We start from the raw sequence: 26823 nt of genomic DNA, 5'->3' as shown, positions 1-26823 counted from the left end.
ATTGGGACGTGGGGAGCCCGCTCACCCACGTCAGAGTACAATGTGAGTATATGAGGGTCACGTTGGGGAGCCCGCTCACCCAACGTGCCATAGTTCAGCGGCTTCTTATGGTAAGTTCTGCTGCATTCTTGGTCTTGCTTGCGTGATACTCTGACCTCTTGCGCGGTGACGGTTTTGGTTCTTGCACACGTCTCCTGCCTTGCACTTAGCTCTTGATATACAATGTCATATTAGTCTTGGCTCTTTGCACGAAGCACCGAGGCATCGTGGAAACCTGTAGAACGTCGTAGTGACGTGGTTTTGCACAAAGCCTGGAGTCACATTTCCAGGAAGTGAAGAACTTCCAGGAAACGTACAACGCGAGAACCTACCTGACCAGGTTCCGGCCTTGGATCCCATAACGTGTCATGCCAAGAAGGCATGTCACCTACGTGGGAAAGCGCGTGTCGCTAACCTACATGCTAAGCACGTGGGACAAGACACTGGCCAAACCATGTTGTACTAAAAGGGCGTGACAGCTCAGCACAGAGCTGCTCACTATGTAGATCCTGCTATCACAGGACTATCAGGCAGCAGTTGTCTTATTCTGGGACGTGACAGTCCCATGTGTTCTATGTGCGCTGGAGTACTGCCAATTATGTACCAGGTCACTGCCCAAAAGGCATGGCTTGGTGCATATTTGGCAGTGCACCAGCGTACGTAGTACGCCTGGGGTCATTCCTAATGGGCATGGGTACGCCGTACCCGGGCATTATCGTCTGATAATGCCCTGGTACGGTGCTGCTCTGATTGGCCGAATGCTAGCAACGACCTGACAACAGGCACGTGACATGTATGAAATATTATTAATATAAGGTCTCGTTACGTAATCAAGTGGTGCGCTTCACTGACTAAAGGGTCCCTTTACTCAGCACGTCTACACCGATTGACTTGCTAATTCGACTAGATTGTCAGTCAGCCTATGTTTAGCCTAATTGATTAATTGGCTAAACATCCAAGTTTCAAATAAACAGATTCCATGCCATTTCGGCACCCTCAAGTTCAGCGCAAACCAGGTCAGCACGACAGTTCTCAGGGCCGTGAACCTCTAAGCGCCGAATTGTACAGCGCCGCATACTTTAGCGCCGAATATCTCATCTCCACATAAATCACCGCCAAATATGTCAGCACGACCTTTCTCAGCGCGACCTTTCTCAGCGCGACCTTTCTCAGCGCGACCTTTCTCAGCGCGACCTTTCTCAGCACGACAGATCTAAGCGCCGTGTTTCTCAGTGCCAATTTACTATAATGTATGTATGAACATCGCCTGTTGTGACTATGACTGTCCAAGTATTGACTTTGCGCTGTACTGTATCACGCTGTACCTGACTGCGCTGTACTTGATTGCGCTGAATTTCTTTGCGCCGTAAATTACCACGCCTTACTTTTTCTTTTTCGTGCTGATTGCTGACGCTGTAGTTTACCGCGCTGATAGTCCTGGTGCTGAAGAAGCTGGCGCTGTGAAATCAGGCGCTGAAGACAGTGAAGTGCTGGCACTGAAATGTATCGCGCTGAAACGGTGGCGCTGAAGTGGCAAACACAATGGATATTTTTTCCCAGGTGTTCCGCAAAATTTCAACTCAAAATTCCGAAAACAAAACAAAACCACTTACAACTAGACTTGTGGCTCTTCATGCGAAGGTCTCTCCTCTTGTACACAATGAGTGCAACAACAGCGCCGATGAGAACAAGCAGGCTAGTAGATACAGCTGTGGCAATGGTAGCGGCATTCGACGCTCTGTGCTTCGGTGGCGACTCTCCCATCGCGTGCCCTGGGCAAGCACCAACAAATGGTCATGTACACAAGTATGCCAGGTTACTGAAGTACTAACTTTGACAGGCCTCATTCCCTACGACATGTCTGCATCTGCTTTGTTTCGATGTCCAGCATAAGCGAACGTGTGGACCAAGCATAACTGCTTGGTTGATGCTGGTGCGGGAATGCGACACCGGTAATAATAGTGATAATAACACAAGCGTCAAGAATCTTGTACTGTCAATGTTGCGTACGTTGATCACATTATGCAATATGATCCACATATTTTGTTGGGTTCAATCCGGAAAGGCACCAAAGTCAAAAGGCGCCAGACCTGCACGTCAGAGCAGTAAATAACAGCTACAAGAAACATGCCAGGTATAGACAACAACATGATCCTGTGCTCAACAGTTGCTGTCCGGAGATACAGTACAAGCACTCCCTTTTTAAGGGGGTGAAAAATAGACGTCCCCCACGTATCATTAAAATAATAGACCCATTGCGCAATGACGTAATTGTCGCAGTAATGTAGTTAGTGTGTGTTAGCATCCACCGATCACACTGCCATGTTTGCATCTGCTGCGCACCGCTGCATCAGTGCATTGCGCACTGCACTCACACTGCCAGCGCATAGATTTGGGCACGCTTAGCCTGACGTCACACAACTGCTTCCTTTGAACTTTTGCTCACTGCACTCACACTGCCAGCGCATGGATTCGGGCGCGCTTAGCCTGACGTCGTACAACTGCTTCCTTTGAACTTACTTTCTCTTTCTTTCTTGCTGTTGGCTTCACTTCAAAGACTAGTCTAATGAGTGGTGACTTTTAGCTTGTGCCAGCATCAAATTTTCAGCTTGTGCCTGACAGCCAGCATCAAATTTTCAAGCATCAAATTTTCCAGCTCTCTCAGTTTGGCTTCTAGCTTGTGGTAGCTTTGAGTAACTAATTAGCCAGACGCTTCGATTGTGTTCAGCTCGTACTATTGGTGCCTGAAACAATGTCGTCTATTGTGCATCGGATGCGGGTGTTGTTGTAGAAGTTTATTTAACGTCGCACCACAAACAGGCGATTTCGCCTCCTTTGATACATGTGGACGACAGAAGGAATGAGAGAGAGGGGGGGGGGGGGGACAGAAGTATGGAGAGAGGAAGGGTAGAAATAAATAAGCAATCAACCTCAGGGCTACACCAAAGCAAAAACGGAATGGGAACATACTATATACAAAATCGCTTCATACATATATTGCAAAACACGTTTACTATTCTTCAGTCCGCTATACCACAGAAACACACTAGCCGAAAAGCATTTAAACGGAGCCATGATGCGCTTTTAGCAGGGCACAGAACTGAAGGTGGCTGGGCTCGGAACGGAGATCAGGCGGGAGCTGGTTCCACAGGACTGCGCCGATGAACTGCATGGTCGCTCGACCCGCAGGACCGGGCCAAAATGGTACTCGAACGAGGTGATGTGCTGCTCCCCGAGTGCGGTCACCAGTAACTCTCACGAAGAAGCTGGTGAAGAGGGAGCTAGCTCGGGAGAACAGACAACGACGGACAAAGATGAGGAGCTTAATGTTAAACATGTCCTCCAGGGTGGTGAGGCGGAGCTGTTCAAAGATCGGGCTCGTGCGCGACCACGGTGGCAGACCGAAGAAGCCGCGGATAGCGCACTTCGTTAGACGTGTGAGGGGCTCCATGTTGCCAATTTGAAGTGACGGATAAAAGGCGTTGGAAGCGTACGACAACCTACCCTGGATCATCGACCTGTAAAACAGGATCTTTGACGCTAGGGTGAGGCTTCGGCGGCTCCGCCACAGCGCACCTACTGACTTCGCAGGCTTTAAAAAAAACTATTGGCTTTAGTCCTTTTGTTATTCTTCATGTGTATGGTATACACATCATTAGTGCAGGTCCCTTGTCCAGAATCACACGCTACCTAGAAGTTTTTAAAGAAAGGACCAAAATGTTGCATGTTATCCGTAGTTTGTGTCCAACACTAAACCGTTATGAGCAAAATGTTGTGTAGTCAGAACAGGCGCGTGCTCGGCGATGGGCACGGGGGCACGTGCACCCCCCCCCCCCTAAAAAATTTTCAATCTGATCCAAGGCAATTGTAATGTATGCAAATATGCTCTAAAATTCAAGAAAGGTTACAAACAAATTGCAGAAAATTGCCGGGGGGCTCCCCTCGGCTCCCATGCACCCCCCTAGTTGGGTTGGCCGAGCACGCCCCTGCAGAAGGTGCAACAGCTTGCACAATACTGACTGATGTGACACTGACATTAAACGACCTGATGATAAGCTCTATCACGCCTGGGGTGAGCAAACCAACAGCCTTCCAACTTGGAAGGGTCTAAGTTATGAAATAACACGAGAAAGGGGAAGGCGAGCGCACAGTTGGTTTGCTCACCCCAGGCGCGATAGAGCTTATCATCAGGTCGTTGAATGTCAGTGTCACATCAGTCCGTATTGTGCAAGCTGTCACACCTTCTGACTACACAACATCTTACTTATAACTGTTAGTGTTGGACACAAAATACGGATAACATGTAACATTCTGGTCCTTTCTTTTAAAAATGTTTTACACAGGGCAGAACAACAGAGACCAAAAATTCTTCTCGTGACTCCGAGTTTCGTGTTTCAAAAAACACTCATCAGACGTTTTATGTGTTTATTTCTGGTTTCCCCCAAAGGCTGGGAGGTCTGTCGAGGGGGACTAATGTCAGCATATAGAACATGAATGACATATATAGAGGGGTGAGCGTGAAAAAGATAGGGATCACGCAGAGCAGAGTACTGTATAAAAGTGAGAAACTTCCACCAGAGATTGTGGTTTAGACCAACATGCAGCGAATACTCTGCAAATTGAATGGATGAATGGAGGGATGGAGGTGCAGACGGAAGAAGGGACGAATGGATATATGGATGGATTGATGGACGTACGGATGGACGGACGGAATGATGGAAGGCTGGAAGGATGGATGGACGGATGGATGGATGGATGGATGAATGGATGGATGGATGGAAGGACAGAAGAATGGACAGACAGACGGAGGGATGGACCGATGGCTAATGGATACATGGATGGATGGCTGGGTGGATGATTGGATGGATGGATGGGTGGTTGGTTGGCTGGATGGATGGGTGGACGGACGGACAGACGGATGGACGGACGAACAGACGGACAGGCGGAGGGATGGATGGACGGTAAGGTGGAGAGAGAGAGAGAGAGCGAGCGAGCGAGCGAGAGAGAGAGAGAGAGAGAGAGAGAGAGAGAGAGAGAGAGAGAGAGAGAGAGAGAGAGAGAGAGAGAGAGAGAGAGAGAGAGAGAGTGACAGAGACAGAGAGAGACAGAGAGAGACAGAGACAGAGACAGAGAGAGAGAGACAGAGAGAGACAGAGAAAGAGAGAGACAGAGAGAGGGAGAGAGAGAGGGAGGGAGGGAGAGAGAGAGAGAGAGAGAGAGAGAGAGAGAGAGAGAGAGAGAGAGAGAGAGAGAGAGAGAGAGAGAGAGAGAGAGAGAGATAGAGACAGACAGACAGACAGACAGACAGACAGACAGACAGACAGACAGACAGAGAGGGAGAGATGGAGAGACAGAGAGAGAGACAGAGACAGAGAGAGGCAAAGCTTACGTGTACAGTATATCCCGGAAAAGTGAGGGTTGCACCTGCAAACATAAGACGCCAGCATATTGACACACTGGCCATTGGTGGAGCAATTGTGGATGGCAAGAGAACATTCATCCACCTCTGTGGGTTCAGCAAGAGTAGACAAGCCAATACATTTACACATACGGCCAAGCCCTGAGTGAGGCGAAACACTAGCCATTACAACAAGAGAGAGAGAGAGAGAGAGAGAGAGAGAGAGAGAGAGAGAGAGAGAGAGAGAGAGAGAGAGAGAGAGAGAGAGAGAGAGAGAGAGAGAGAGAGAGAGAGAGAGAGAGAGAGAGAGAGAGAGAGAGAGAGAGGAGAGGGAGGGGGGAGGGAGAGGGAGGGGAGGGGAGGGGGAGAGGGAGAGGGAGAGGGAGAGGGAGAGAATGGGAAAGAAATATACAGACACACATATGCATGCACATGTATAGACAGCTGCCTGCTGATCATGACTACGTGAAACTCGGAGTAGCAACACAGCACCCCCCCCCCCCCCCCCCCACACACACACACTCTCTCTCTCTCTCTTATGTTGACAAACAAACGGTTACATTCCTACCATATCACAAAGAATGAAGAGCCTTGTGTGAGCAGTAACAGTACTGCAAAAATCTATTGGCTTTAGTCCTTTTGTTATTCTTCATGTGTATGGTATACACATCATTAGTGCAGGTCCCTTGTCCAGAATCACACGCTACCTAGAAGTTTTTTTTCTCCTTTTTACAACCTTATTCTCCCTATCCGATCTCTTTTTGGTGTGTCCATCGAGCTGTCAAACTGAGACTTCAGGCCAGCTGAGCTTAATGGGCCCCACCACCACACTCCATTATTCACTTCAGTATCTGTAAATGCATTGCGAGAGTTGGCAATCTCGGAGGGCCGGCTGTGAGGTTTTGGAGACGATGGTGGGCAGGTCAGTGCCTTTGTATTTTCCTGAGAATTTTTTCCGTGTTTTGTTTTTTGACGTTTTTCCATTGATTTTGATGTTAAAAGGGGTGTTGTAAACCACCAGTTCTCAATTGGGAAAGGCCTTCGCGCTTATGGCATTGTATTCGTTGAAATGTTGTATTTCGACTCCGCCGTACCGCTGATGTTGCTGCATGGCATACGCTATATGCGTTGTGTGCATTTTGCTGTATACGCTGTTATGTCCAGTTTTATCTGCTTATGTTTTGCATGTACGCTGTTTCTGCATGCTATAAATAGCTGGTGTTATTAGTGTTCATTGTTAATTATCAGATGAAGTGAAATATACTGTGTAAAGGAAAACAGTTGTCCTCGTGCCGTGTGGTCGTACGATCCTGACAATTTAGAGAATCTTAGAGGGTTCATAACATTTGGCGACCACGCCAGGATAGGAGCGAGCATGGCAGAGGAACTATGGAACAATTTGGAAGCCAGCTTTATCGACAATGGAGAGCGGTTAGGATTAGAAGGCGAGTTGTTGAAGGTACATGTGGAGCAGAGGCTCCTACAGTACGCGGAGCGTGAGGAGCGCAGTGCCAGACGGCGAGAGGAGGCGCTCCGCACCGAGTTTGCCAAAACACTAAAGGAGATTAACGAGAGCATCGCCAATGCGCAGGAGGGTGAGGGTAAAGCCACGATGGGAGGTACAGAGGAATCTCCCAGTCACAGCGGTGGGCGTCAACCGGTGATGAAAATCCCCTCATATGATGGAACGCAGCCATTGGAGCGTTATCTTGACCTGTTCGAGGACATCTGTTCCAAGAACGAGTTCGAAGAAAGCGAATGGCTGCTGCGACTGCGCATTGCGCTAGCGGGTAGCAAAGCGGAGAGGATATGTATTGGATGCAATAATTACGAGGAAGCAAAACGAGAGTTGCTTGCCTCGCTCGGAAAGACTCCGGATAAAGCGTGGAAGACATTGCTGACAGGCAAGCAGCGGTCAGATGAGTCGTTTCATCAATACGTTGTCCGTGTTTGCCGAGAGGTAGAGGTGTGGGCCACACTCGCTATGACAGAAGATGGCGAGGTGGACACCAAGTATAGCGCCGATATAGGAAAAATGTCCCCGGTGCTGCAAGCAATGGCAAAGCAGGTAATCTTGGAGCAATGCGGACCTGAGATGAAGACGTACCTGGTCGAACGGCAGTGCTACGGGATGTCACTGCGCCAGGTACAGGAGCACGGCGCGTCTTACCAGGTCGCGCACGGACGACAGGGTGATACTGCCAGGAAGCCAGTAGAACGATCCGTGCCAAGGCCCACGGCGTCGGCACAGTGCATGGCGATATCGGTCGCAGATGCAGAGAAGCAGCTAAAGTCGCTGCCAAAGGAAGGGAGAAAGGGTTTTCTGCAGCGAGAGAGACTCTGCTGGAACTGCCTTAAGTATGGCCATATGGCCAGAGAATGTCGGTCAGGCTCGAGATGCACGAAATGCCAGAGGAAACACCACCTGCTACTACATGATGTGTTGGATAGAGCAGGTTACAGCCGGGAGAGACCGACTGAGATAGTTACGGAGAAGAATGTTGGGTCGTGCTGTCTACACTCGCCAAGTGTGCGGCTGATGACCGGAGTGGCACGAGTTGAGGGAAGAACTCGAAACGCGAAGGTTCGAGTGTTCCTGGACTCGGGTGCTGAGGCGTCATTCGTGACTGCAGCGTTGGTGTCAGCAATCGATGCAGAACACGTTGGGGTTGAAAATGTAGAGGTGAAGCCGTTCGGCGCGGAACCAACCCAACAGCGCATGGATAAGTACGCCATCACGATCCAGGGTAGCTCCGCTAGCATTCGGGTACGCGCGTTCGTGAAACCAACGCTTGAGCTGGACCTGAAGTGCGCAAGTCCGCAGACCATTGCGCAGTGGCACAGTTGGGGAGTAGAGCTGAGTGACAAGCCTCAACAAGGGACATCAGACGAAATACATATGCTGATTGGTGCAGACTATATCAACGCGGTACTGCACAGCAAGAAGGAAGTTAATGGTGAGACGGTGTGGAACACAGAGATAGGTAATGTATTATCTGGTCCAGCGTCTGCACCAAGTCGAAACAGTCAGCCGGTGACCGTGTCATGTGTCACAGCCCACATCGACAAACTATGGCAGTTGGATGAACCTCCAGAACAACATCAGCACCTGCCATCGTTCCCGCTATGTCGCCAGGGCAGCGGGTACCAAGTGGGTCTCTTGTGGCGAAATGAGCGTCGGCCAACGGATAACTTTGCTCAAGCTAGAGTCATCGCAACGCGGCTTCTTGAAAAGCTGAAGAGGAATGGGAAGCGTGTGCTCTATGATGATGTGCTGATCAGGGAGTACCGCGAGCTTGGAGCAATTGAGCTGGAGCCATGTGAGAGCGATGCCGGGTACTATGTACCGCATCATGGTGTGTTCCGCGAGCACGCTGTAACCACGAAGTTAAGAGTGGTGTTCAATGCCTCGGCGACGGCGCCAGATGGCAAGTCGTTGAACGACATGGTTGACCCTGGACCGTCGCTATTGCCGAGTCTCGCAGGTATGCTATTACGGTTCCGTGAATATAAGAGCGCGCTGCAAGCGGACATCCGCAAGGCTTTCTTCATGGTCGCGGTTAATCCCGAAGACCGTCCGTACCTGCGTTTCTTGTGGCCCGGTCGAAGCGACAGCGATGAACTGTTAACCTGGAGGCTAACGAAACTGCCATTTGGCGTAAACTGCTCGCCATACATGCTTACTGCGGTGATTCAGCATCACTTGAAGGAGCTACGGGCGTTGTCTGCACCCAAAGAGCGAGATCGTATTGATCTCTTGCTCACGAGTTTCTACGTTGACGATTTGGTCTCTAGTGTCTCAAATGCCTCGGAAGCTAAGGAGATGCAAGAGTTCAGCGTGCGTGTGCTTACGGATGCTGGCATGGAGTTACGCAAGTGGCGAGGCAACGAAATCCCGTGCGATCCAGAGGCCGGAGATAAAGTTCTCGGTCTGAAATGGAAAACCAGTGATGACTTGCTCAGCATAGTAGCGCTAGGCGAGTCCGATAGGCCGTCTGTTTGGACCCGGCGATCCCTCCTCAAGTGTGTTGCGTCAGTGTTTGATCCGCTAGGTCTAGCAGCACCGGCAGTTGTGCCCGGAAAGATACTGCTACAGCAAGCCTGGAAAGTCGGAGGCGACTGGGATGATAAGTTGCCTGATGGCATCGCAGCCGCATGCGCGCAATGGTGGGGAGAGTTGGCCGAAGTGGTGAGCATTGACATACCACGTTGGATTTGCTGCAATCTTGACACGCCGATTGCGCTTCATGCCTTCGCCGATGCCAGTGAGAAAGCGTTTGGATGTTGTTTGTATGCAGTCGTCAATGGACAGTCGCACTTGGTATTTGCCAAGGCCAAAGTGGTACCCGTGTCTCCACCCACGTTAGCCCGCCTTGAGTTACAAGCAGTATGTCTAGCGGCTCGCTACGCTGAGTTTGTGGTGAAGGAGCTGCGTGTGACCGTCACGCAAGTCTATGGCTGGACTGACAGTCTCACTACCGTTCATTGGATCAGTAATCCATCGTACAAATGGAAAACATTTGTGGCTAACCGCGTCAGTCAAGTCCAAGAGATATCGAAGAAGGTCGGCATTGTGTGGAACCATTGCCCAGGCCTTCACAACCCAGCAGATTTACCGTCGCGTGGGAGTAGTGCACAGCAGATCCGTAGTCCGTTCTGGAGGGGCGGACCAACCTGGATCACGGAGCCCAATGACTGGCCCACCGCATCCTCAACCGCAGCTACAGATGAGTCCAGTGTAGAAGTACGAGTGTCAGCCACCACCTGTAGTCGAGAATCTGATAAGGAATGGTGGCTCCGATTCAGTAAATGGTCGAGGGCACAGGGCATGGTGACTCGGATGTTGCAGTGGAAGCACACTGAGCCTCGTGCTGAACTCTATTTTGCAGCAGACAACGTATTGTACCGCATCGTTCAAGCCGCATGTTTCGCTGAGGATCTTGAGCTGATCAAGCAAGGTCAACCAGTGAAGCCCGGGTCGAAGGTGTATCAGCTTGCACCGTTTCTGGATGAGCATGGAGTGCTCAGAGCCGGGGGACGACTTCAGCACAGCGAGTTGGCGTATGGAGCCAAGCACCCAGTCCTGTTAGGCAAACATCATCTGACCGAGTTGCTGTTGGAGAAAATGCATGTTGAAAGGATGCACCAAGGTGTAGAAGGAGTCTTGTCGTTCATCCGTCAGAAATTCTGGATTATCGGTGGTCGACGGGCGCTACGCAACATTACTCAGCGATGTGTTACATGCCGCCGCTACAAGGCTAAGGCTGCCTCAGAAGTCTGCCCGCCGTTGCCGGAAGACCGAGTTGTTCACGAGGGGCCTTTCGCAACTACCGGCATCGACTATGCTGGTCCGTTGTACGTGCGCCGTGGTGAGTCATCTCCGAAGGTATGGATAGCATTGTTTGTGTGTGCCACCACCAGAGCAGTTCACTTGGAGGTGGTCGATAGTTTAAGTACCGAGTCATTCTTGATGGCATTTCGGAAGTTTGTTGCGAGACGTAGTTTGCCGTCTCGGATCAGGTCTGACAACGCTACAACGTTCAAGGCGGCATCTGACAAACTGGGTGTGCCATGGATGTTCAATCCTCCAGCTGCACCATGGCATGGAGGCTTCTATGAGCGAATGGTTGGTACAGTGAAGAGTGCCTTGAAAAAGGTAATGGGAACAGCGTTTCTGAAGGTCCAGGAGCTTGAGACCCTCTTGTATGAGGTTGAAGCAGTGGTGAATAGCCGTCCGCTAACTTATGTGTCTGATAGCCTGGATGAGCCACCAGTAACCCCTGCAATGATGATGGGTGACATCTGGATGTCGTCAGAGAAGCCAGCAGGTACCCTGGACGCTGCGCAGATGTCATCGAGATTGCGTTACCTCAGTCGGACACTGGAGCATGTCAAGAATCGTTGGGAGGTGGAGTACCTAAGTCAGCTGAACAAACACCAACAGACCATGTCGCGCCCTTTAGCTGTGGGTGATGTTGTCTTTGTTCTCGATGATACCAAGCGCAAACAGTTCTGGCGTTTGGGACGGATCATCGAGTTATTCCCTGGTCGAGATGGTAAGCGTCGTGTTGCCAAGGTTAAGTTGAGTACCAGTACCCTGTTGAGGCCGATCCAAAGGTTAGTGCCGTTAGAAGTATCGTCACAGGACGTGGCTCCTGGGCTTGCAGATACCGCTCAACCTGCTATCGTCCCTCAGCAGCCAGCGTATGAACCGTCAGCACCGTTACCACCACCACGGCAGCAGGAGATAACGCGTTCTGGGCGCGTAGTCAGAGCCCCGGATCGTTTTTGACTTGTGTGCATTGTTGTACGGCGGTGAGAAGCCCTTTGGTGGGGAGAATGTTGTAAACCACCAGTTCTCAATTGGGAAAGGCCTTCGCGCTTATGGCATTGTATTCGTTGAAATGTTGTATTTCGACTCCGCCGTACCGCTGATGTTGCTGCATGGCATACGCTATATGCGTTGTGTGCATTTTGCTGTATACGCTGTTATGTCCAGTTTTATCTGCTTATGTTTTGCATGTACGCTGTTTCTGCATGCTATAAATAGCTGGTGTTATTAGTGTTCATTGTTAATTATCAGATGAAGTGAAATATACTGTGTAAAGGAAAACAGTTGTCCTCGTGCCGTGTGGTCGTACGATCCTGACAATTTAGAGAATCTTAGAGGGTTCATAACAAGGGGATTAGGGACTCTTGGCTCTTTCCTCTACCGAATGGTACCGTTTTCACATACAATTGTTTTCATATTTTTGGTGTTGTGTTCTAGTCATTCGCCATGCCACTGTCAATGGTATTCTGTTTGCCCGTAAAAGATGCCTTGTTTTAGCATGCAAATCTGGAGATACGTGGATTTTGTAGGAACAAAGTCAGGTTTTTACCCCATTTATATCATCATAGACGAAAAATGAAGGTCGTCATCGTGGCCAGGAGCCGAACGGCTGCAAAACGTGGCAAAGAAAATTCCGGTGACATTTCCACTTTTAAAACTCTACCGTGCCTCTGCTTATCATATTTCTGCTTTAATAGTACCCTGCTTCTTTTTATGGTAAAAGGAGAAGGACAAAATGTTACGAACTATGACCAACCGTCAACAAAGTGTCCACCAACGTAACCAGATCTTATACAGTCAGCGAATGTGACAAAATGGCACAAAACTGAGTTCCGAGTTCCACTAGCCTGCTTCCTTTTAGTTGCTTTTTTGCTGCTACTAGTAATTTGCATATTTTAACCTGATTTTTGCTGTGCTCTTGTGTCAGCTAGTAAGGTTATGCTCGGTGAAATGAAGCCTAACGTGCACACCGTCGTATCGTGTGTTGTATAAAAGCCTGTTTCATATAGAAGCCTGTCTTGAACACAAACCTGATTTTCAAGATACACTGTCGGCACATAAGCGACAGAGACAGACAGACAGACAGACAGACAGACAGACAGACAGACAGACAGACAGACAGACAGACAGACAGACAGACAGACAGACAGACAGACATGCAGACATGCAGACAGACAGACAGACAGACAGACAGACAGACAGACAGACAGACAGACAGACAGATATGCAGACAGATATACCAACAAGCAGACAGACACACACAGACATGCAGACAGACTGCACAGATATACCAACAAACAGACAGACACACACAGACACAGATACATGCACACACACACACACACACACACACACACACACACACACACACTTGTACTTGTTGCCCACTGCCAAAACTGGTCACGTGAGTCCCCCGGGAGAGGGGAGAGAGACTCAAAAGGAATCTTAGTAAGATGACTCAATTGGTTATTGAACCGCCCAACGGCCGACACCCCCTGAAATCCCCAAAACTCTGGGTGGACTTGAAAATGATCCCACTTATGGGCTCGCCACACCTCAGTAAGTGGGTGAGGACAAGGTGCAGAAAAAGGATTGACGGCATCAGGTATCCGTCCCGGGATCCAACTGCAGTTACCCCTGCCCCCAGTGAAGGTAATATTTGCTACTAGTGTGAGTGGCTAAATCAGAGTGGATCTGATAAAAGCTTCACTAGCACCATTGATTACACAAGAGTTAATCTAGCCAGAAGCAGTCCATGGTTAACAGGTATGTATACTTCAAATAGAAATTATATGAACCCTGGAACCAACAAAGGTGGCAGGTACAACATTACACCTTCAAGCAGCCGAGCCTGTTGGCAACAGACCCAACACAATCAGGCATAAGTGTACCTACCAGCCGAACTAGCTGGCACACACACACACACACACACACACACGCACACATGTACACAGTCATACACACACACACACACACACACACACACACGCAGGCGAACGGACAGGCATAGTAACAGCTGCGCAAGGCCAGCACTACCTGCACATAGCGGCAGCAACCTTGTGCCAGCCGTCTCTCTAGATTCCCTAGTAAAGTTACTGGAGGCATCGAGAGAGAAATGCCGTGTTGATGCCCACACCCTGGTCTGGTTGAGCAAGTCAGCGATATATCGAACATACGCTCCCACCAATGGTAATACATTCATGAATGACGCGGACAGCAGCGAAGCGTTGCATGCGGAACTTGCCTCCGCCCAGGTCATAGTGGCATTGCGTGGTCCGCCTGACCGTTTAGCCAGGTAGACAGTGATTGGTCGTCTCCTGTCTGTCCAGTGTAGCACATTCCTGGACAACCAGTCAACTAAACAAAGAGTCAGAGAAACACACGCCACCCAGTACACTGGGATGAAGTGACCAATCGGATCCTGGCACAGTCACATACTTTGAAGTACATAATACACATGCGGGCACCAGTTCCCCCAGAGTATAAGTCGCACTGGAGTATAAGCCGTACCACCTCCTCCCCCCGGCGCGCGCGCGCGCGCGCGCGTGTGTGTGTGTGTGTGTGTCCCATATGGTGCAGTGGTATGTGCAGCGATTTCCAATCGAGAGGTTGCGGGTTCGATTCCCGACGATTATGGTCACACACGTCTTTCTTCTCTTTCTCAGACTTCTCCTGACTTTTCTTTCATTCTCCTGGGTGGTTACCAACAGCCAGTGCATGCTGGAGTATGTGGTGTTGGTGTGATGTGTGTGCGGAAAAAAATGAAAAAAGACCAAAAAGTAGGGATTCACTGGCCAGAAAAAGCCACTTCATAGCTGTGTGGTGTAGACCAGACTGAATAGTGGCGGTCAATTCTTCAGCCTTGCAAGTTGTTGAATGGTGCAATCCCAGCACAAGCTGCTATGGCTTCTGCTGTAGCATCGCTATCATCGCCTTTAGCGATGGGCGTCCAATGGTCCAATGGTGTGTGTGTGTGTGTGTTAATGCTTGTTGAAGAGAATTGCCAGTTCCCAGTAATCTTCCTTTGTGCTAAGTTGTCCTAAGCCATGTAAACACGGAGTAAAACTCACAATGACAAATTAATGGTGATTTTCCGTCACCTCGGCTACCCACGCCAACCAACCCTGGACAAGCTATGTTGCTAGAATCCCCTGGCGGAGCAGTTCCAGAGAATAAACTCCTGTAACATGTGCTGGTGTCTGCGTAGCTAACGGCGAAGTCCCTCAAGCAGCTGCCACCTCGGGGGATAGCCATGGTATTGGCCTTGCATTCCATATTGAACCGAAGTTTGTTCGCAGCAGCAATCTCTGTCGGCTTATCGGACTCTATCAGCGTAACAATGTAGCTGCCGTTTGGGCATTTGTGCCAGTGCGCACAATGCACTGCTGTAAACACAAAGACAATGCGTGACCATACACGAGCGTGCATGCATTCGCACATGCACGTGCACACACACACACACACACACACACACACACACACACACACACACACATATACATACACACAGACACTTGTACGTGTTTGTTCTTGCTCACTGCCATAATTGGTCCCGTGGGTCTCCCCTTGGGAGAGGGGAGAGAGACTCAAAAGGAATCTTGGAAAGATGACTCAACTGGCTATTGAATCGCCCAATGGCCAATACCATCTGAAATCCCCAAACTGTGGGTGGACTTGGAAATGATCCCACTTATGGGCTCACCACATCTCAGTAAGTGGGCGAGGACAAGGTGCAGAAAAAGGATTGTGTGTGTGTGTGTGTGTGTGTGTGTGTGTGTGTGTGTGTATGTGTGTGTGTGTGTGCTTGCAGCTTCAGACCTGCGTGCAACCGGTATCCCGGAGGCGCAATGGTACCACCTTGCTCAGGACCGGAGGGACTGGCACGAACGTAGCCGTCGGAAGCCACCAAGCCAGCCCCAACCAAGAGTGTTCGTCTGTGTCTGCGGCCGCGACTTTCGCCGTCCGAATGATTTATCCCGACACAAGAACTACTGCCTCGCCTAATAGCTATCATCGCCTTCGGCGATGGGCTTTCCAAAGGTGTGTGTGTGTGTGTGTGTGTGTGTGTGTGTGTTTGTGTGTGTGTGTGTGTGTGTGTGTGTGTGTGTGTGTGTGTGTGTAGCATTATAGTAATAATGCAGATTAATGGGTGCACGCGGCTGCTTCGTGCTACCACTCAAACTATGCTGCTATGAACGTGCGCTGTACGTGCTCACATGGTACTCTATGCATCGTGGCATTCTATGTGTCATACAACGTGACACTCAACGCGACATTCATTCATGCGCGACGCTCAACGTAGGCGGCATGCGTCGTAGGCACTCAACGTGTCAAACTAAAGTTTGGCATTCATGCGTGTCGCTCGCCTCCGATGTGGAAGGCCTGTGTGTTTTTATGGGTCAGGAAGGCAGTGGATAACAAGTTCCAAAAGTAAATTGCTTTGTTCAATGAGGTAAGCCATGGACGGCATGTGGTGAAGCTAAAACTAATGCCAGATTTGATCTCACTGACCATTTATATATGCCAGAGCAGCGAGAAGCAGGAAGATACGTTGGAAGATAGGCGATTGGTCCTAAATTGCAAGAATTCACATACACGCACACATACATGCACATCAAAACGTAAACACATTGCATGGTCACGCACATACGCTGCACCCTCCTTCCCTTTTCTACTGCCCATTTCAAAATGAACGCGCCACCCTTCAGAGTGCGAGCGACGCGTTTTTATAACCATGAAAGAGCATTGTATGAGTCATTGCATCCTATAATCATCACTCAGTACTTCTGTAAACCATACCTATGGCGAGTTCCAGAGGCCGGCGAATAAATACAATATCAAGGAATGGAAGTCGGTCGGTTGCTTACCGGCATCTATGGAAGTAGCGGCCAAAATGGCGGTAAAAAACGCAATGGCGGTAAAAAAACGCAACTATTTGGGTCCGGTGATCCCCACCCCCACCCTTTACTCTTCTTCTGACTACAGGTATAACCCTGGTGTGTATTTACCACCATAATTATAAATCAACTACACACAGTAAAACCTATCAAGGCGACCACTCGGATAAGGCGACCACCTGTCCTGGGAGACCACTGCAACCAGGACCAAGAGATGCTATTTCCAGTCAAATGACCCTGGATAAGAAGATCACCTGGAAACAGAGATCACGTTTTGAAGGTCCCTTTAGCGGTCGACAGCTTCTGCTGCACTGAAAACTTGTGACTGATTCATAGCCATGCAGCAAGGCGATTGGCACCATGCGGCCACACCGCGTGGGCTTCATGGAGAACACATTACGAAGGGCAGACGTTTGCCTTACCATTGTGGAGTCTCCGCCGGGATTCCCAGTGACACCAGCAAGACCGAAACGTTGGTGCCGCCGCAACTACCAGCCTGTCGTTTTGCCCTCCTGGTTGGCTTCCACGGACCAGAAGACATGTCGATCCAATCTGTCCACTTGAGACAAAACGTTTTTAAAACCTATATTGGTAATACTATTTCTCTGAACTTGAACTCTGAGGCTGAAGTATGGCCAATAAGTGGATGACGGTTCCCAGAGACCGGCCACTACTAGTACTACTTTGTACACTAAACCATGGTAAACGTGCGGCTGCCGTTCTGAGGTTCAGACTCGCGTTCCCGTACAAGCTGAGCATATATAGTCCATCGGCCAAGTCTCAAAATCGAAAGTGGTGATGCACTGAGCTTCCAACTAAACGCGACCATACCCAGCACGTAGAGAATATATCAGAGAACACTATTCCGTTTGTTGGACGTGCCGAATTCAGTCCAGGGCGTCGATACGAAGCGTTCTTCGTCGCCGAGTTTTTTACTGTGCGCTCCATTTGAGAGTGCGCAGAGTTCTGATCGAGAGTTTTTTGAGCAGATTTTCAAATTTTTGAGGCTGTCAGCTGACAGCTGTCAACCCTAAATGGCACTTAGTATGTGACAGGCAATAGGTTTTGGTGCCTCCGTATGCCTTCTAATAAGTTCTATCTTCCTTCGTTTCACTTCGCTGCTTCGCCCACCACCTCAGGAGATGACAGCGTACCTGCACTAGTCAGCTCTCGCTAACCCTGTCTCTCTTTCTCCGTCTTAGCGCTCGTCATTCGTGTCCTTCTGCTGGGGCGAGCTTGATACTGTTGTGTCGTAGTTTTTAGGCAATAGTGGCTGTTGTTCGCGTGACGATCAGGATTTATGGAGAAAGACGACGGCTCGCCAAGTTCCCATGCAGCCACAGACGGCGTAGCAATTCTTACCGCCAACCCTTCGAGCAACGGAACCGACCTGAGTTGGAAATCGTGTCTGTGTAATTGTGCCACGATACGGATGAAACACACAGGCTCACATGTGACGAGATGAAGATAATCTCAACAGGCTGACGGAAATCCAACAGGCTCACGGGAACGCTGCAGTTATGGTCGGAGACGCGGAGTTATTTAGTCACTGGTAAATGTTGCATCGAGTGCTGTGTGCTCTAACACAATTGTAAAAATTATGAAAAAGCGAAAATAATGCAATGGTGGGGCTGAATGGTGTTCTGTGGAGGAGACGTCGCTGTCTCAATATTCAACGCCGGACCCTGTATTTCAAGTCTGTGGTCATGCTCGATCATAAGTTCCTGTATGGCTCCAGTGCCTTCTCAGCATTGTTGGCGGGATCGTCTCCAAGTACTGCGGCTCTGGTGGCTTGAGGGATGTACGGGTGCTCGCCGTGCACCCCTGCCGGCAATCTGCTAGTGATGCTTGGTACCTACTGTGTCCGGGAGATTTTCATCCAGAAGCTGATCTTCCTAGGCTGGAGCTGCTGCTACTCCTGTGCTAGCCCTCAACCACTGGCGCTCCTACTCGGCTCCAGTGTGGGCCATTAACCACCCTGCCCGATTTCGCACCGTTGCTATTCCACGCCGTCAGCATTTAACTCTGAGGTCAGACCTTGATCCCTCCCACCATATGCTATCTGTCTGTCTGCCTCTCTCTCACACACAGATGTGCGCACATACACACAAACACACACACACACATGCACATACAGTGACACAAACATACACATAGCCAACTTCTCTGTGTTTGGTGATCATCATCTGTTTTCTGATGTGCAAGCTCACCTCTGATGCCGATTACTTCCTTGCTTAGACCTGGTCTGCTATTAGACCAGTCTGCTCTCCCTTCACTCGCTTGTAAATCCTACTTGGAGCAGTAAGGTTGTGTCACTGCTCCTACTGATGTCATTGTTGTGAAAGCAATATCATCGCCATTGGTGGTAATTTTCCACCGTGCATGAATCATTAACAATCATCATCTATGTGCCACGGCCTAACCATCCTCGTAACTCCCCTCATCGTGACTAGTGCTGTACCGTTGAAACCTACTTTGCTTCAGTGTATATTCGCTCCGGGCAAAGCTCTTGTTTTGTTGCATAGTGATCTGACGCAGTGTGCTATAGCCTGTCGGGTAATATGGATAAGATTAGTACAGTCGGCATCGCCTATCGAGTGACCAGGTACATGTATAAGGATACTAGTACATGTATCCTGGCTTAACGATATCGGAACACAAATAGCACTATGTGTGCAATATTCCTTTCTAAGCTCACGCTGTGCGGTGCAGATAGGTCATGTGTCGTTGCCAACTTGCCGCATGTGCATGTGCAGCAGGAAGGCACCACATGTCGACTACTACTTATACTGTACAGCATTGTGTGCTTGCATGCATCTACGGCCTTGTGGATGCAATTGAGTCTCACATACATGTACATGAAATATTGCGTGTAGTGCGGCATCAGGTGTTAACATACAGTGGCTAAATATTTTTCTCGCAATAATGACCGTATTCACCACAAGTGTGTTTATGTCCAGAGCCAACTCAAGTCCTGTATTATTTATGACCATGACAACAAGACTTCCGGCCAGAAATTCTTCTATGACAGGCATGAACACTTGCCTTACAATTGTTCGTGATTGTACGAAGTACATATTCGCTGTTGCATCAATTTTGCACCATTTACATTGTACATTGTAGTGCCACTAGTGGTATCACCTGCATGCGTATTGAGCCAAACAAGGTTACCTCTGTATAATTATGCTTATCGTGGCTATCAAGAGCTTCCATGCAAATTCCCAGCTGACGAATGGTGTCCAGCTTGTGTTCAGCTCAGCTGGCACTCACAACTCATAATAATTGCGTTCTAGACGCCAGATGAGATGTTTCAGCTACAATGTAGACACAACGTCCGTGTTCAAGAAGGCCGTCACTTCATCTTCTGTCCATCCTCAATAGCACGTTCAAGCAAATACGTCTGAAACACAGTAGCGACAATCCGACAGCGGCGACACGCCGTCTTCTCCGAATGAGCTTCTACCGTTCTAATTCAGATTCCCCCAAAAATGTCAAAATAAATAATAGATTTCCACCAAGCTCGCTAGAATCTTGCGAACCGTCAACATGCAAGCATTTCAAGTGTTCGAGCGTGCGTAGATTCTGCTCAGCGGCTCAAGAACATTCGCCAAGCGAAAAAAAGTCGATGAGAAAGATGTAATGGTGGACGAAATTACGAAAATCGGAAGAAGGTATTCGACCCAGTTCGACTATCCTGGACTGGATTGGCAACGTCCAACAATCGGATTCGTATTCTATGGGGTCTCATGAGCTAGTGTGCCAAAGGGCGTTTAGTTGGAGCTTCAGTGCATCACCTTCGCCGAAAGAGGCCCTTTCTGAGATTTGGCCGATGGACTAATAGGGACGATCAGCTACAGGGCCGGATCCAGAAGGGGCTCCAGGGGTCCCGCGGGACCCCCAAGGAGGTTATGACCATAATAAGTAGGGGTGAAACGAACGAACGAAAATTTGAAAACGAACGAACGAACTCGCAAGATTGATAAACGAACACAGCAAGCAAGCATAAAGAGTGCTTGTGACTAGATCACGAAGGAGCCGCGGAGGTTGGGAGATCGCGAGCTTGCACGCTGATCGACTGCGTTTGCCTTGATGATCACTTGAAGCAAGTTGAAGGAGTTGAGTGTCGCGTCGGGACACAGTTTCTTGAAATATTTCTGTGTGTCCGTTTGAGTTAGATTTGTACTCGTAGTGAAAGGATTCGAGTCGCTTGTGACATCTGTTCCTGAAAGCAAACGTGCACTCGTTGCAATCATGTCAAAACATTCGAGCCTTTCATCGCGATCCGGAGTTGGAGCGGAATTTGATAAAGTGGTCGGGAAAGACGAAGTCCTTTTCTCAATTTCAAAAAGGTTCTGTCACACAGCAGAGCGACGACGAGAAATCTTCGTACCCACGTCAAGAAGTACCGTTCTCCTGCTCTGACAACCTGAGCTAGCGATGAGAAGAAAACTCTCGTCCGGACGATGGTGATGGACTTTGCAGCTAGCTGCAAAACCCTGTGATTCAACTCAGCCTGAACCACAGAGCGCGTCGTCTTTTCTATCTATCTATTATTCAATCCACCCTTGAGTATGCTAGCTCTGCCTACATTAACTGTCTATCTCACCGTTCATACAACCAGCTGATCACAGCCAGCCGTACTAGTCTTAAAAGAATATTTGCCCTTGACCGCAGAACTCCCACTGAGACCCTGTACGCTTACACCAAGATCTACACACTAGAGCAACGCTTAAATTTCAAGCAATACGTCTTTGTCTTTCGCTGTCTGCATGGTTTATCTAGCCCACTTCTCAGCCTCCTATTCACTCCCCGCTGCACTGGCCCACATTCTGCTGCCACAACTCGGGGCCAAGCTACAGCTGCTCTTGTCTTGCCTGCCTGCCACTCCCGGTATGGTTTCCATTCCATTGCGTATCTTGGTGCCGACAGGTGGAATGCGCTGCCTCCATCTTGTCGCCTGGCCGAGTCGCCTGCTTTGTTTCGCGCTCACACAAAGTCTCATTTAGGGTTCCCAGTAAAAAGGCAACATTGCCTGTTGGGAAATCCCTAACAAAATAAGAAAAAATAATAATAATAATAATAATAATAACTCAGGCGGACGCGATAAAAAATATTTCTGTTCTGGCAGTGTATCGTACGTACACCGTCAATACTGAACTGTGGCCAGCCAAGTACAGAGAACGCCTGTACTGACAGACTGTATGGTCTTCAAAAAAATTCACCCTTGAAATACATAATTATTATAATAATGGAGAATGTTCGTTCGTGTTCGTTCGTTAGTGTGAGAGTTCGTTCGTATTCAAAATTCGATGTTCGTTCAGAGTCCAGGCCAGTTTGGAAGCAATTTTATAAATTTTCTATAGCCTTTGCCGGACCCAGGACTAGAACACAATAACTTTTTTTAGAAAGCTGCCATAAGGGGCCGTCCAAGGTTACCAATAATATTTTCAAAACGAAATGTTTTCGTTTGTGGGTGGGTGGGTTTGATGGAGTTTCGTTTTAAAAATAATTATTGAATGCTGATGGAGAATGCCCAGTTACTTCTGGGTGTCGAAAATTGACATCAATATTTTATTGGAATTCGTTTTACCTGCAGTAAAGGTGGGTGGGTGGGTGGGGGCTGAAAAATACTAAAACTTTTCGTTTTGTAAAAACAATCGGTAACCCCGGACGGCCCCTAAAGCAGTTTTTATTGCTATAATCTAATATTGACTTCGTACTTGGTCAGTATAGGAAATAAAAACCTCGTAAAAGACCTCGGCTTCGCCTCGGTCTTTTACTCGGCTTTTATTTCCTATATTGACCTCGTACTCAGTCAATATTAGATACGTACATCAGTGTGCGTGCATGCATATCGAAGAGTAGTCTACGAGACTGCATATCGACAAGTAGTCTACGAGACTACGAGTAGAAAAGCAGAATGATCATGCATGATGCATCGATGAGTCATACCACAACGTAACCATGGATATAAATAATGGCGACGCGATGGCGACAGCAAAGTTCTGCGTACAAAAGCGCAGGCCAGGCGCAACAAGGAAAAAAGCAGGGAGTCGTAAAATACCCGGGGGTATTTTACGACTCCCTGGAAAAAAGGGTGCAGAACAAACAGAAATTCAAATCGAAAGGAGATTAATAATATTGGGGAGATGAAGCAAATCAGTTTGGTCTGTCAGAGGGTGCTTGCGCCCAGAGACAGGGTGACAGCAAACCCTGTCAGAGGGAGTCAGTGTACAGAATAGGAATACATAGAACGCAGCACGCAGTGGAGTTGCTGTGGAGAGCGAGAATGCAAGCAACAACGTAAGTATTATCTATGCAACTGCTTATATCGGCGTATCCGACAAACACGCACAACAAACACTGTATCGTAACAAGTTACTAACAACGCACTCGTAAATGATGTTATCACAACAACACTCATTCTATTTCAGCGCAGCGTCCTGTCCAATCACACTCAAAATCACACTCGTAAATCTCGCACACTCCCTCCTTGACAACATGACAACTGACACTCATAAATCTCGCACACTCATAAATCTCGCACAACAGTGTATCCAGGCAGTGAGATATCCGAGTCCAGAGTGCCATTTCCTAACTTAGTCTCTGTGACAATAGCGCTGTCGACATCGTTCTGGGAAACTGTATGCTGCAGGTTACTCATCTTGTTAGTGATACTGAACGCATTTGTCACAAGGATCCAAAGGGATGGAGCCGGACCTGCTGATGCACTTGGTAATGCAGGTAGAGGGGTGGGAGTGTTAATAGAAATTAGACTGAAAAACAAACAAAAAACGTTGTGAGTGCATAGAGAAACAATGATTGCATGGTCTACTTACGCCAGCCGGGCTTCCGGCTAGGGGGCTTTCTGCTTGAGAAACTTGGCAGCTTCTTTTTGTCTTGCCCGGAACGTTTGTACTCCGGTGATATGGATTGCCTCTGGCGTTTGGATGCTTTTAAAGCGTCAGCAATTAACAGCTCGGTTCGCTCGACATCAGAAGAAGGAGCAGGGGCGTCATTGTCATCGTCGTCCCCCTCCTCCTCAGTGCTGCTGCTGTTATTAGGGATGTCTGGTGCCTCCGACGTGGTTTCGTTGCTCATTCTGCCAGTGCCGGTGGCCCTGCTGTGTGGACTCTCATCCTCATGGTTTTCTTTTGTGCCTCCCTGTTGTGTGGTGTCGGATGTGGAAGCACAGGGTGGGGACTTCATTGCCGCTTCTTGAGCCGAAGTGCCAATGGCTGACTGGTGCTGAGTGAGCCCATGCGAGCCCACGTGTTTTTCAGGTGGGGACTTAGAAGTGAGAGCTTGCACTCCCTGCAAGGCACTAGAGTAGGTGAGTGTGCTCGGTGCAGATGTGTGCGTACCAGTTGAGTTAAGCGGGATTCACAGAAGCTTTTTTGCGATGCGACAAAAGAGGTGTCCTGCGCGATGTTTGTGCGAGTTCTACCTCGCTGTTCCAGCTTCGGACAGTTTCTCGCAATATGGGTGGTAGAATCGCATACTCTACGAGGTGATTCGTCATTATTTAACACGAAAGTAAAAAATAGCCTTCCGTAGGGTTCGAGGTGCGAATCTTTCCGTTTCTTCCTCTAAAAGTGTAATACTGATGTCCTTAGATTGCAATGGTGGGTTGTTCATTCACATAATCCTTGGTGTTGGGAAGCAGGGGGCAGTTGAAAAATGGCAATTCTTCTGCATATTAATTGTTGTGGTCATTTCTTAACATCATGGTGAAATAGGCCTTAGCACCACAATTTCAAGTCAGTTTTCAATAGAAAGAGACCCTACGTGTCCAGGATGGTCCAGAAAGACTGGATCAAGAATATGTTCATCCAAATACAAGCCATTCAAGCTTGCATAGCAATAGGTGTATCACCCTGATTTCATATGCAATTGTGATCAACATCTGTGATTAAATTCAGTAATTGCCAATATTTGGCCAATACCAGGGCCAACACACCGACATTTCTCCTTCCCAGGCATCGTTTCCAGTATGTAGCTATCATATGCTTCCTCTTCAGCTAAATGTGTTGTCACTGGAGGTTGAAACCAGCGGCTATGACTCTCTTATACTCTATTTTACCGTAAACATCGCGCACATGCAGACTGAAAGCTCTTGCAATGTCACTTCCTGAAGGAATATCAGTCTTAATTTTGGAGGCAAACTTGACAGAACATTGGCAATGGCAATGGCAAAAAGAAATTTGACATGACTTTTTGCAGGCGCTGGCAATGAGATATTTTACCGATTTGTTAAGAAATGACTCAATGTTAAAAAATTACGAATCACCTCGTACAAGTGGGAGATTGACCCTCGCTAAAACCCGAAATGTGCTCTTGCCGTCGCTGGTACGCACAAAGCTAGGGATGCGCTTGCCACTTGCCAGCTTGAAGGTTGCGAACCGTACACCAGAAGCAACGTGGACGCCTTCCCGTACTTCCACCCTGCCATGCCTGATCTGGCCTAGTACGGTGCCGTACTTGGAAAGCGCCGCGATCACAACAGCATCAGCATTCAGCAATCCAAACTGGCACATTGTGTATGTGGAGTTGAATGTTGTGTTCAAGGACAGATCAGGGGATGATATGGCTTCCATTAAAAACGAAACCATGCTGGCAAACCTGGTCAGCTAACTGTTTGTCAGCAAAGGTTAATCTGCACTGACCCCCAGTGCTTACCTGCAGAGACAGGATTTCTTCGGCTTGAATACCGTGCTTCTCCAGGCACTGCACGTATCCAATGAGTTTGGTGTCGTTCACGGCAGGAAAAGTAACTGCATTGGCTTTCAGCTCGGTGGCTGTCAGCCGTCTCCAGGGATCCTGTCCTTCATGGTCTGCTACCTTATGGCTACTAGTATGCTGCTGGAGAGTTCCTGGTGGGTGGGGATCCTGCCCAGGCATATCGAATCAGCTGGCAAATGCTCACCAGACGGAGCTCGAAAAACGTAAACCGCACTCAACTCACAAACTCTCTCCTGTTACGAGAGATACCCGGTAGTAGAGTCGCCAGGAAGCATCACATTCATCTTCAGGAAGTGGAAAGAGCAAACGGCATGGTCCTTGGTTGGGGGAAATGCTGAACGTCTGATTTGTCCCAACCAAGATTTTCAGCATTTTGTTCGTCACTATTTTCGCTTGTCTGCTGGTGTCTCCGCACTCCAGCTTTCTCCTGTCTGTGTCACGTCCCAGTACACAACCGAGAGGACTACTAACAAACAGTTCACTGTACTAACAGCATTGAACACAGCCCTTCTTTCACTTCGTGAATACAATAAACCAATTGAAAACGACCAAATTCTGCAGTGATCGACCTTCTCTGTGGTGGAGCTAAGCCTTTCGTACGTCATCACTGCGCTGGTCGCTATGGCAACGCGAGTGTACAATTGGCGATTTGGCAAGTTTGGCTTATCGTATGGAAGCGAGAGATATGCCATTCGAACCGATATCAAAATTGTCTTTCTTCTGGACCATACTCGAAAAATCGATGCACTTCCCCTTTAGATTGACAGCATAAAACAAGGTGGAGGACACTGTGTTCGGAAACAACCATCCGCATACTAGTACAGTGTTTCCATGGAAACGTCTTTCGGTACTCAGCACTGGTAGAGGTCGAGGGTGGTCGTCCTCGACCTGTGGCTGTGCATGCGATTTGTTGGCCGATGGGCGATGGTCCTACAACTAACTTACAAGACAGTACAAGTCGCCTTTTCCCTGGAGCACACTGACTCTGTGGCGGTGTGGTACGGGTGTAGACCTACCATGTACCAGCTAGCTATTCTTCCGCGACTGCGTGCATCTATGTATGTGTATGTATCTATTATTGCACGATTATGAGGGCAATAATAGATTTATCACGACATAGCATACCTAAAACTGTTTTTGCTTTGCTATAGGAAGAAAGGAATACTATTGTAATAGTATAATAGTATGTACATATGCCGTTTACATTGGACATTACTTCTGTGTAAACCAAAGTTTTCAGTTGTCTCTTGTAGTATGTTCCCCAAGTCCTTTGACTGAGAATCTGACAGTTTGGGTTCAAATCCCAGCATTTGGCTTCAGATTTTTCTTCTTTCAGTTCTGATTTTTTTCTAAGTTGAGGAAAAAGTTCTAAGTCCTCAGGCTAAGTGGTCAATAATAAGTGGTCAATATAAGCG

General features: G+C 48.5%; 1 long non-coding RNA gene across 1 annotated transcript; it reads right to left on the bottom strand.

Moving 5' to 3' along the window:
* Positions 1 to 5434: 5434 nt before the first annotated feature.
* LOC135829511 (uncharacterized) lies at positions 5435 to 17243 on the bottom strand. The gene is made up of 5 exons (XR_010555841.1): positions 17089 to 17243; positions 16281 to 16341; positions 14840 to 15154; positions 13806 to 14126; positions 5435 to 5545 (listed from the first exon to the last, which is right to left on the bottom strand). It is a non-coding gene; the product is annotated as an uncharacterized LOC135829511 (long non-coding RNA).
* Positions 17244 to 26823: the final 9580 nt, after the last annotated feature.

This window comes from Sycon ciliatum, chromosome 13, assembly GCF_964019385.1.
Source record: "Sycon ciliatum chromosome 13, ocSycCili1.1, whole genome shotgun sequence".
Taxonomy (NCBI): Eukaryota; Metazoa; Porifera; class Calcarea; order Leucosolenida; family Sycettidae; genus Sycon; species Sycon ciliatum.
This window is presented reverse-complemented; position numbering and strand designations above follow the sequence as displayed.